Source organism: Acanthochromis polyacanthus, chromosome 18 (genome assembly GCF_021347895.1).
Source record: "Acanthochromis polyacanthus isolate Apoly-LR-REF ecotype Palm Island chromosome 18, KAUST_Apoly_ChrSc, whole genome shotgun sequence".
In the NCBI taxonomy this organism is placed as follows: Eukaryota; Metazoa; Chordata; class Actinopteri; family Pomacentridae; genus Acanthochromis; species Acanthochromis polyacanthus.
The window spans coordinates 17,190,912-17,203,052 of NC_067130.1; the positions used below are offsets into that span (position 1 = coordinate 17,190,912).

Genomic DNA, 12,141 nt, shown 5'->3' on the forward strand with positions numbered 1-12,141 from the left:
GATTGGTCAAAATAAAAGGTTGCTTCCACAGAACCAGTTATCTTTGATAATACGGGACTTTCCAAAAAGATAATATGCTTAGAATCATAATGTCTGAATGAATGTCTGAACTCCAGGCTCTATACGCCATGATAACCAAATTATAATGATCAAACATGTTATTGGATATTTCTGATCATTTTAAGTAGAAAGGCCACAAAAATTATAGTTGGTAACATGAGATAAACATAACATACATACACTTAAAGTACAGTTTGCTCTTTTACACAGATGTACGTCAACAACTGCAAAATATTGTAAATGTTATTTGAACCTAAAGTTAGTGTTTTGGTTAAATCAAAACTGTATGTGTATCAGCACTAAAATTGCTTTAGCAAAGTGCTAAAAGAATTGAGGTAGTAGGCAGTAGTTACAATAAAATTATAATTATGCCAAGTGAATTGTTGAAATTTTCAACAAAAAAAAAAGACACAAAACAACTCACTATAGCAGGTTTCTGAATTACACATGAATCTTCTGCAAGGTCACTTATTTGTGAGCAATTTTGAAAGTTTTCTGATTTAGTAGAACAAATGTAAATAAAATACCCAAATAATAAGGATCACACACTATCATTTGTCATGCTTGCAGCAAACTACTATTTAGATTGTTAATTTCTTGACTTAAATAATTGCAATATTATATTTGTAAAATTCTAATATTTTATAAAAGCATCATTTCTTATATGCCACAAGTTTATCAACATATGCATAACTTAACACTGCAGTCATGTTCAAACGTATTCAGACGAGTATGCCTCATATAGTGGTTGACATTCTGTTGTCTCTGCAGTAAATGAATAATGAAGGTGCAGCAGGTTTGCTAATGGCTCTTATCTGTTTCTGCTGGCGGTTGTGTTCTTTAATTACTTTATTTCTGAGGACAATGCTTGACAAACCATGTCACATCAGTGTTCACATTTGTCAGAGATAATTTACTGAATTCATAAAGGCCATTTTAAATCTGTTCCCGCTTGCATGATTTAACCCTTTGAACCCCAAAACCTGCTGGTAGGTTTCAAAGGAATAAATCGCACGATTTATCAAAGCAGATTTACAGCTTTCCAATGGTCCTTGAACTAATCAAGTGTAACATGCAGTTCTGATGGGAAAATTTATCAAATTTAAGCTTAAAATTGAAACACCTCATCCAAATCACTTTATTCTACATGACTGGGTTAAACAACAATATTTTTTGGGCTCCACAGTACAATTGTGAAGCTTTTTGCGACTCAAGTACGATCGACAGTCGCATAACAAAATTCCACAGGCTGAACTGCACACTGTGTTTTTAGACGGAAGAAGTATGGAAAGAAATTAAAAAAAATAAAAAAGTAAATAGTAAAATGAATATAGCATGAAGAGTCAAGAATATTTTCCATTATTAGTAACATCTGTAGGTCCTTGGAAAAATGTTTCAGATATAAATTCTGTGTTTTAACAGTATTTGTAAAAGAAATAAAAATCATTTTTTTCTGTTTATTAATGATTAGTGGCATTATTGCTTTGTCATACCAGTCAGAAGACATTTTGGAGAACTCTGCTAGCCATGGTTGTGCTGTTTCCACAGAGGTGCAGGACTTTTTATATTTAGTAAAAAATGTGGCCACAATAAATGAAAATGTGAAAATAACCAAAGCACCCAGAAACTGCTTGAGGTTCAGAGGGTTAATGATTGTCTTTTTTTTCTGGAACGGCTGCCTTTAGGTAAAGCCATGTTACAAAAATGTTCTATAAATATTTCTGTAATTACAAAACCTGTATCATCAGTGTATTTTATTGTTTTTTCATATATCAAGGCTGACTGACTATTTTCAAAAAGGCTATATTAAATTGCTGCATATTTGTATTATTTGAAGTTAAAATGCTTCAAAATAAAATGTAGAAATGTATAAAACATACAAAGAACTGAAAAATAAATGAAGAGGTCCAAGTACATTTCTGCTTTCCGCCACGAGGACAGGAATGACCTTCAGCGTGGTTTTGCTCGGTTCTTACAGATTGCACTGAAGATACTCTCTGCTCCGTCGTGATCTTATTGTCTCAGATGTGAGATGCAATCAAAAGCAGAGGCTAATCCAATGCTCTTAAGCTATGAGTCATTCCCTGAGCGCTCGGTATCGGTTAGAGAAAGGTTAATGTAATAAAAAGCATGTGAGGTTGGTGTTTGTATGTGCACACAAATCGGTATGTGGGTGCTTTCAGAGTGACTGTGAGAGAATAGTTTGGCTAACTGACACTTTCATCCCCAGTGATCTGAGTGGGCCGGCCCAAAGAAAAAAAAAAAAGCACTGTAACCTGAGCTAGAAGGGGTCCGACTATTTTTCATATGATTCATGACGTCATAGTGACCCTATTTCCACTGTTTACATCACGCTGCTGCAGTATGTCATCCTGATGACTGATTTAGAGATGCAGAATTTATGTAACATAACCATAAGGCATTGCAGTTACTTACACTCAAATGATGAATGCTGTGCTGCTTTAATGCCTATATCTAATTAGTTTAGGCCTATACACTATACAATATCTATGCTAAATCTCTACACTTGGGGGCGCTAGAGCCTTTTCAGTCATCACAACTTAAATACATGCATCCCTGTGCATGTAGTAGGCACAAATTAATCCCTTTGGTTATTGTGCCCTGCAGTGTGAATGGCCACACGATTTGCTGTAACATAATTGTCCTCCAGTGGATAAGTCCTTCAGCTCTGGTGTTGATTCAATTTAAATTTTACAGCTTGATGACCTGAGAATCTTCAACGTCATTGACTTTGCCAGGATTTTAAGATATGCTTGTTCTCTGCCAAACATCATAGAAAGGTTGGAGCAGGAGATCAGATATTTAAGAACACTGCAGCGAGAGAGACGTTTGAGAGTCACAATTTCTCTTCTTGTCAAGGAAAGATTAAACTATGACAGAGACAGAGAATTTCTCCTTTTCCTGGAAATCATTGACAGTTTTCAGTATTTTGTATAAAGGTTGAATTGTGGATGTCTAAGCACAGATTTTAAATGAAAAGTTAATAGAGAGGACTCTGCACTCACCTCACAGGTGAGTCTGTAAGGTCATGAGGTCCCAGGAGCCTCGCATACAAATTTATTCATCAGACTTTGCAAATGGGAGCACAGGTAGGTGGTTGAAATTAGACCTGCTGCTGAGGGAGAAAAATGAGGGCCAAAGAACGGCCATATGGCATTCCAGTTTGGCTCTACAAAACTATATCCACTGGGAGCTACTATAGCATGATTGAACTTTTTATTGTTATGTTTAGGCATTCACAGGACTGCAGTTAGTAAAAGACAGAAAAAGGCTGTGGAAATAACGTGCTTATTAGGGTGACATAGTGTTTTTCAAAAACTTTATTCAAAAGTCGCAGAGGGACATGCAGCTTTCTTGTTTGGGCAGCAAATGATTGAGGAACAGGAGAAAAACATTGCAATGGAAGTTGAAAAATCACAGGAATAGTAAATATTGCAAAATTAATTAATTCATTCAAAAAATCTTTTTGTCCAATATTTTGCCGCCCACATGTTTATTATTTAGTGGAAACTACAGTCTTTCCTGACTGTTATCAAAAACTGTTCTACTGCCGAAATATGACAGTTAAACAAAATAAACAAATGAAGTTGAATTTCTTTGCTTGTTTGTTTTGCAGAAATAAAAAAATGCACAACATTTTCCAAATGCATATAGATATTTTATTTAGCACATTTTTACATTTTTTCCATACTCCTCTCTACTCTGTGTACACTGCCTGCAGCTCAACCAAAACATTCCTGAATTTTTGTTAAGTGACTGCTGGTTGAAGCTGAGTCACTAACGGCTGTATAGTTGTGCTTGTTGCAATTGTTTTTTTACATAATCTAGTTAGTATGTTTGTTTGTTTTTTTTACAATTTTTATAGTGATGTATGTAGGATATTGTGATTTTTGATTTATAATCACATTTTAAAACTTAGATTTGAATATCTTTTGTGTTTGAACAGCAAATCAGATTATTAGTTCAAGCTCCATCCAAAAGTTGAAAATAAATCAATATTTTTGGTGATTATTTAAAAATGACCCCTTTTGACCCTGCTGACAGGTTTTGGGATTAAGAAGGTTGATAAAGACTTTCAATCCTGGAAATGTTTAGGTTCAGACTAATGTTTTGACAACCGTGTAAAACCAAATAGCTGTTTCTAACTCACTATTTCTCACATAGAATTTTTATCAAATAAATGTATGCATCTTAACAGTCCTGTTTATGTATACAGTACATGGTCAGATATTAGCTTTACATTTCCTCAGGGTGGAACTCTAGTGTAATCATCTCCCTATTCTTATTCTTAACGGTGTTTGTGTGTCCCCGGTGACTCTGTGGTCAACACCGGGAGAAAATTAAGTGTTTGTGACTGCTGCTCAGATACTGTCTTGTGTAGACACAGGCTGAATGGCTGATGTGTTGCTACATCTTAATGATATCTTTTGGAGTCGGCAGGACAGACACCTCAGGGGTTCATCTAGAGCCACTGTATTATCCTGCCTTCAGAATGAGCTCAGAAAGGATGGTGAATTGGTTGACCTTGGGAGGGGAGCAGAAGAGAAAGCACCACAGCTTCTAGCCGCTGAATGAAACGTGATGTTTTTCTCGGTTTTCCTCTTAGAGTTTTAATTATTGGTTTGAAAATTGTTTTCTGTTTTGGAGAGATTATTCTTTAGTATAAAATCCAGGCATGATCATAAGCAGTCTACTTAAACTAGGAAAGATGAAGCCTGTCACTTATACAGGCGAGCTGGCGTTTGTCCTAATGATGGCTATATGACTGGGAAGCACACCAGCAGCTGGCCTCAGTGACTATAACTGAATGGAGGTCTGCCAGCATGCAGACTGTGTTACAGCATGTTATTGTTGTCACTTCTAACCACAGTCAGACTTGGCGGCTATATTCATGTCTGAGGAGATTTACTGTAATTGACTGTTGGATTTTGTTACCCCTCATTCAGTTCAAAATGGGCAGCTCTGAGATGTAGTCAGTAAGGCTCAGGCTGTGTGACTTTTTTATTTATTTTATGAAGAAAGACTAGCAAAATTGACAATATTTGAACAGATAAATTGCAAAGGATTCTAGGAAAACAAAGCTTAATTTTTTCTCTTCTTTATTTGACATTTTTCAAATTTCCCCTCATATTTTTTTCACAGTTTTACTTAAAAAGCCAAAAGGGTTCTCTGGTTAGACTAAATGCAGCCTAGTACTAGTTCATACAGGCATGAAGTCAGGTCAGTCACAAGGTTCTATGCTGTCCATTCGGGCTCATAGTCAGTCCACTCCTCCCCGTTAGCACATCTTATAACTGAGGCAATGTTCACTCATTCTTCCCACTCTGTGCTACCACATTGCTGCTGCTTCAGCCTTCACCGGTTGTCAGCCTTCTATAAGTTGGTGCCGGGATGGTTAACCAATAAGTGGAGATGAGCCTTCGTTCAACAAGGACTCCAGGAAAGCCCTTTCTGGACTTTGGTTAGCTACCTCCACATCCTGCCAACGCCATGAACTTCCTTCTAAACTTAAAAAAACCTATTCCTTCCACTCATCATCCGCTTTATATGAACATTTCCTCTGCCTGAATGCCATGAATATTGCTCAAAGGCCATGAAAAGTTCAAATAATATGTGATCTATGATGACTACATATAGTTGGGCCACCATTTCGTGCTAGTTCATGAGATGTGTCAAGCATGATGTCACTTATAGACTCATTTCTCACATGGTATATTTCCTTTGTATCAAGTCACTAACAGTGTCTTGCCAGATGTTCGTCTGTGTGCATTCAGCATGCCGTTGATCCCCTACATCTAGATGTGAAGGATGTGCATGCTTGCACAAATTCAAAGGAAATGCGTTATGCTTGATGCTGCACATAGTCTCATATTTCCTCTGTATCAAAGCTCTATAACAGCATCTTGTCACGTGTTCTCTGCATGGTTTTAGAGTGCTGCTGAGCGTCCCATGCAATTAGAAGGTCATGTCAGTTTACATGAATTCAGAGGAAATGCGACATGCTTGTCGCATCACATAGCTATTTCACTCATTTCACAGGCAGCGACTCCACTCATCTGCTCTTGTCAGGAGTGTGGTTTTGGGGTTTGCGATCTCAGCCACTGTCTTTGTCATACTTGTGCAGATCGTTCCAGAGCATCACTTCAGCAGAGTCACCGCCAAACACAAATGCATGTCAGTCTGAAATAAATGGTTAAAATCTGACAAAATGTCCTGTCTGAACTGATGAAAATGTGTTTCTCAAGGCTGTTCCTGGTCAAATATTTATAAAAATATTGAGTGAACTGGTGAAAAATGAATTCTTTCTCCGTAGGATATTCAATGACACAAGGAGACGTGGAAGAAAAATCTGTATGTGTTTTGACATCTGTAAGCCTGAACATTTAACTTGTGTTTTAGTAAATATCTCTGTTGGATATACGTTAAATTGGATGGACTGTTGTGAAATTGCGTATAAACTTTATCTCCAGACGATTCAGACTTTGGTGATCTTCTGGCTTTTCACCCACCCTGAACAGCAGGTTTGACTGTAGCAACTATTGGATGAATTACTGTAGATTCTGACACGTTTCAGTTAATAATATTTGCATTCAGACAATGTAGCTGGAACATCTCTTCTAAAGTTGGTGTATCTCTATTTAACAAATGCACACTTATTCATTAGCATGTTCAGTCTTGCATTATAAGTGGAATTTGTAAATAGGCAAATACTTGTATGCCAACATGCTAATTTTAGGTGGGAAGCATGTTGAACATTAAACCTGCAAACCATCAGCTTGTTAACGTTATTTTGAGCATGTTGATGATTGCATTTAGCTAAAAACACTGAAGTGTCTAAGAGCTGCTTCACATTCTGCAGATTCTTAGGCACATCCACAATAATACGGTTTTATTTTTAAACCTCTGGTATATTTAACTAGTATCCACTACTCCCGTGCTTTAAAAGAAACTTGATCAAACAATTATTCAATTACTATAGGTTGTTTTCCATAACAGGTGGTGTCCCTAACCTTTGTGCATGTTCCTACTGCAAAAACTGCCTGTAGAACTTCTTTCAATACAAGATTATCAGTGAACAACAAAAAAGAAAACATCTACTCTTGGGAGGTACTTCTCAGTGTCCCTGAAAGCTCTGCTGTGCAGAGCTCAACGCTGTTAAGTGCCGTTTCTGTTATTTTTCTCTCTCCCCCTCCTGATGTCCTCATAGAGTACCAGTCTTTTCCTCTCAAACGTTTCCATCAACAACATATAATTTACCAGAGAGGCTAAAATAACAATTTTTTTTCCCTATATGTTCACAGACCTGGCGTAACATCCAGGAACTAGACCCCTTGTTTAATGCATTTGGTCGTAACTGCTGGATATTAGACCATAAGAAAAGAAATCCTGGAAAAGGGCCTTTGAAGTTCCAGTTCGTGCCACTTTGCACCTTCCCCAAGTCCCTGCAATGGACCTTGTGTGTCCTGAATAATCACACCCCTATCACATCACCTTTTCAGAAGAAAATTAAGTTAGATCAGAAATTGAGAGTCACAGTTTAATTTCTGCACGGTAGCACTACCCATGTGCCCAGAGGGTTCATGTCATATGTGTTTAGTACAGACAGATCTTTTTTTCTAGGCAATGATATTGAAAAATACCACTTTTAAAACAAAACATATCTGTATAGACATAATCTATTTTTTTTAAACTCTGTTGTTGATAACCCAAATTTTAGACTAAGTGCAAATGTACAGCCAATTTTGCAAGTATGTGTCCCAAATATTCATAAGAGACATCTCTAAATATAACTTTTATCAAATCCTAAAGAATAGAGTTAGGCTCAGAATTACTGACAAACTGAATGTTGCAGTATTTATTTATTTATTTTTTACCCATCAACCTTCCTCTGCTCATCTGAACCTTCATTGCAGGTTTAAGTGCTGGTTCTGTCAGCAGTGTTTTACCCTCACGTTTGCCTCACTGGACTCCTGTTATTGCTTTTTACCCCTCCTCTATGCTCCTCCATCATCCCTCCGGGTGTGCGTGGCTCCTTGACTAGCATGGCACATCTCTCTTGACTGTGATGCTCTTTGGCAGAAAATCAATACTTCACTTCTGGTGTGATATGGAGATAAGACTGTCATAATCCTGATGTTGTGCCTTTGTGGACTCTCATTTTTCCTCGTAATTGTCAGTCAGCGATGTCCTTTACTGATATCATTGTTGTTGGAGTAGTTGGTTGTCGCAAAGAAAGGAACTGCTGTCTATGCGGAGAAACACGAGGTGTACAGGTGCCATAAACCATGAACCTTTTCAAAAATGCCGTAGATTTTTCAGTTGAAACTGAACAACCTGTCTTATTTTTTAAATAAAGCCTGCCACTAATAGATAAAAATACTATTATCAAGCCACAGTAGCTGTCCATCTACAAAAGCAGGAGTAAACAAAAGAAGTTAGCCACATGCCCCTTATTGATCCGTTTGTCTGCGGTATCTGTCTTTGTTCTCCTGTGCCTGCATGGCTCTATGAATGCAGCTCCAGATTGATTGTGTAGACCTTTCTTTAATATAAACTCATAATTTGCATATGCAGCATATTGTTGTGGGTGTATGTGTTGTATTATATCTTAATTACTTCATCAGCAGATCTTTCTAGAGTTTGCAATCTGTAAAATAATGATTAGTTTTACCAGTTTCCTACCAAAAAAGTCTATTTATTGTGTTGTTGTGGGTGTAATTGAGTTAAACACACATGACATGTTTGTATTTTTATCTTTTATGAAGACTAGGGCTTAACCATTAAATAAAACACTTTCCCAATTTGAATGAGTAAATTATCCAAATAGCAGGAATTGCATTTTTTTTTGATTAAGGCAAAATAATTTACAACATACAATTTTGTCGATAACTTGATTAATCTAAATGATTAAGTTCCCATCAAAGAGAACGATGGCTGTTTTATTTGACTTTATTGTATTTTGACAAAACTGTATGTCATTGAATCATGCAAATGGAAACAAATGTTCACAAAGTTTAACCATGTAGAGGTAAATTGGAAACTAAAACATGATAAAAATCATTTAGAAAGAGGGAATATTATTGAGTAGTCCGACTGCAGAAGAAATCCAAGCTCAAGCAAACCCCTACACAAAAGGAAAACCTTTGCACACGCTGAATATTTTACAGTACAATGCAGCTAAAGCAAGCTCTTTTATCCTTCTTGTATAATCATTCTCAGACTTTAGGAGTAGCTTTGAATTTTGTATATAAATATAACCACATTCACAGCAGAGCCACTGTCTTTAACTCATGTGGGAACTGAACTGTATTAAAATGTGTTTGAGCACAGAGAGCAGGAGAGAAACAAATGGAAACAAAAGGCCTGCTTTGTATTTTTTCTCTTGAGGTGTTTGTGCATTGTGCTGTTGATCTTTGGGAAGCTTTTGCTTTGAATTAAGTTGGACTGTACTACGCCTTCCATTGTCTGACACTGTAGCAGACGACACATGACGAGCCAAAAACAACTGACATCCTGATGCAGCAATTATGCAATATTGAAGTAAATAAATAAACATTAGTCCAATTGAAGCACCGATTATGTTGACTAATCGCGGCAGCTCTGACGCATTGAGATGCTCCAGAAACTCGCCAGCCAATAAATTCTTACATATTTTTTCTTTCCTTTTCTTAGGTGGAAAAGCAATTCAAAAAAATTATCATTCCTACTGAAATCATACCTCGTATCAAAATATCTTTCAAAAATAATGGCAATATGATTTGTATTTTTTTCAGTAATTCATTAATTAGCTCTGTACCTTTACGTTAACAGTCATAGTTAAATGCCTATTCCCGACCTGACCTAACCGTGATTCTAATCAAAACTCTTAAACAGCCTATATGAAAACACCTACACTGCCTGTCCGTTCACTCCCTGACCGGGTGCCGCCATGCAGCTCTACGCTCGGGCGTGCGCCGCACGCTTGTCCCGTCTGGGCTACCTGGTTGATCCTGCCAGTAGCATATGCTTGTCTCTTTTTTTCAACCCCCGCTATCCCCCTCATCATTAGCGGTGTTTTGACCACTCCAACTACACCCACCACGTCCCTTCCTGCCACCCCGAAGCAAAGCATCGGCTCCAGTATGTGCTGCTCGTGGACTGTCATGGCGCACTGACCCGCTGCCGTTACGCACAGACGCAGCGGCACTTTCTGTCTCAGTGGACGACTGAACATCTTTATCAGAGGGTGAATATTCCTCTTCAGAATATGAGTAAGCCCTTACTTGACAAAGTACTTTGTCAGCGTTGACCAGACCTCTCGGTACGATGAGTTTTCTCACTCTAAAATGTGCCGTCTTGCGCTCTGATACGCTGCGATGGCCAGTCTCGTCTCCTCGGTTTTCAAACTCTGTAAACTCCAAAACTTTGAATGAAAACACACCCACAACTGATGCTCAGATTGAAGTTCCAGATGTCCGCCATCTCCTGGTGTACAGTACATGAGACACACGAGGCAGTATATTTGAAGCTATGGCTTGTTATGTTCAGCAATGTTGCTTGTCGCAATATTGCGACTTTGGCGCTTAAAGGGTTAAATTGCAAGTTTTCCGAACCGACTAGTAGCCAATAAAATTAGCGACTAGTCAGTTCGGAAATTAGTCGAAATTCCCATCCCTACTCCCAAGGTCTAAAACTGTAATACAAAGATAGACATACATACACAAAAGTAGAAAATAGAAGTTTGTGTGGATGATTTAGCTCTGCAAACAGATAAGTAACCTGTTAACACTCTCACTGCAGGAAGTGTTCAGTTAGAAGCGACTGTTTATTGGTATTTTCAACACTAAGGAAACATATGAGTTTACCACATAAGGACTTTTTGTGTCACGTTCATGCGGTGCTTTCATCTCTGTTTTTTTCCCTACCTGCTCTGTTTGTGTTCCACAGAATGTCTTTGGGAATATATTGACCCCACACATCCTCAAATTACAAACCGTGCAGCATGTTACTGCAAACATCTGGGTGTGATATAAATGAAACTGTCACTCTAGATGTAGTAGTTGCAGCTGAGACATTCAACCCCTGTCATCTGCTCTGTTTGAGATACAATTTTCTCTGCTGTGAAATTCAAATGTGACAGCGTTATACATAGTGACTTTGTGCTTCTTTGAGACTGACAAAAATGAATTGAGACGAAAGCCTTGTGGATTTTCCAAGTGGACTCAAGCTGACATCATTTTCATCTTATGAATGCATATATTTACATGCCTGCCCCAATTTATTCAAAGCTGGACAATCCAGAGACGAATTGAGAGTGATGCATTGCGGCTATTGGTTCTTCTCCGTTACCATCTTTGCACTTGTTGTCAAGGTTTAAGCCTCGCCTTGTGCATTGGGAGGTTAGCTCTACAGGGTTTTATCATGGATGGATATTCTCACTCCTTTGGCTTTGGACAGATGGATTTTTGCACTGCTTTGTATGGAGGGAATTGACTCTTTCTTTCCGTACGGCTCTCTTCACAGGCCACGTCCCTCCTCTGCTTTCCTCACATGTGCAGGTTACCTCTTGGTCTGATAAGCTCAGGCAGAGCAGAGGCTGTGGGTCACTCAATCAGCACTCTCTGCATGCTTTCTGTGCCACCGTTCCCTTTTTTCTCCAAAGGCTGTGGAAACAACCTCAGCTGCCCACCTGCCAGGAGGAAATGAGTCACTGACAACCCCTGGACTTTTCCCAGAGGCTTTTCTGTGGCCCAACTCCAAGGCCATTGGCTCAAAATGTCTGCCTTCATAGCTGCCCCCAAACCCACCTCAAATCAGCTCTGTGCTGTCTGTTTTAATTCAAACAACATCTCTGTAAGAACAGTTCTTTAAAATTGGATTTAATTTTTTTCCACAATGGATGCTAAAACAACTTCTAATCACATACCCAACATGTCCAGTTTTTTTCTGGCTTAAAATGGGTCTTCTGGGGGAAACAAGACATAAAAGTGAGCATCATGAGCCCATGGCCACTGGTAATGAGGTTGTGTTACCTTATTTCTCAGAAAATTTCCAAAAAAAATGGCAATTACACTTGCATGA

General features: G+C 38.2%; 1 protein-coding gene across 1 annotated transcript in view; it reads left to right on the forward strand.

The window, feature by feature from the left end:
- mast4 (microtubule associated serine/threonine kinase family member 4) overlaps positions 1-12,141 on the forward strand; it is a 138,953-nt gene that overhangs the window by 39,123 nt on the left and 87,689 nt on the right.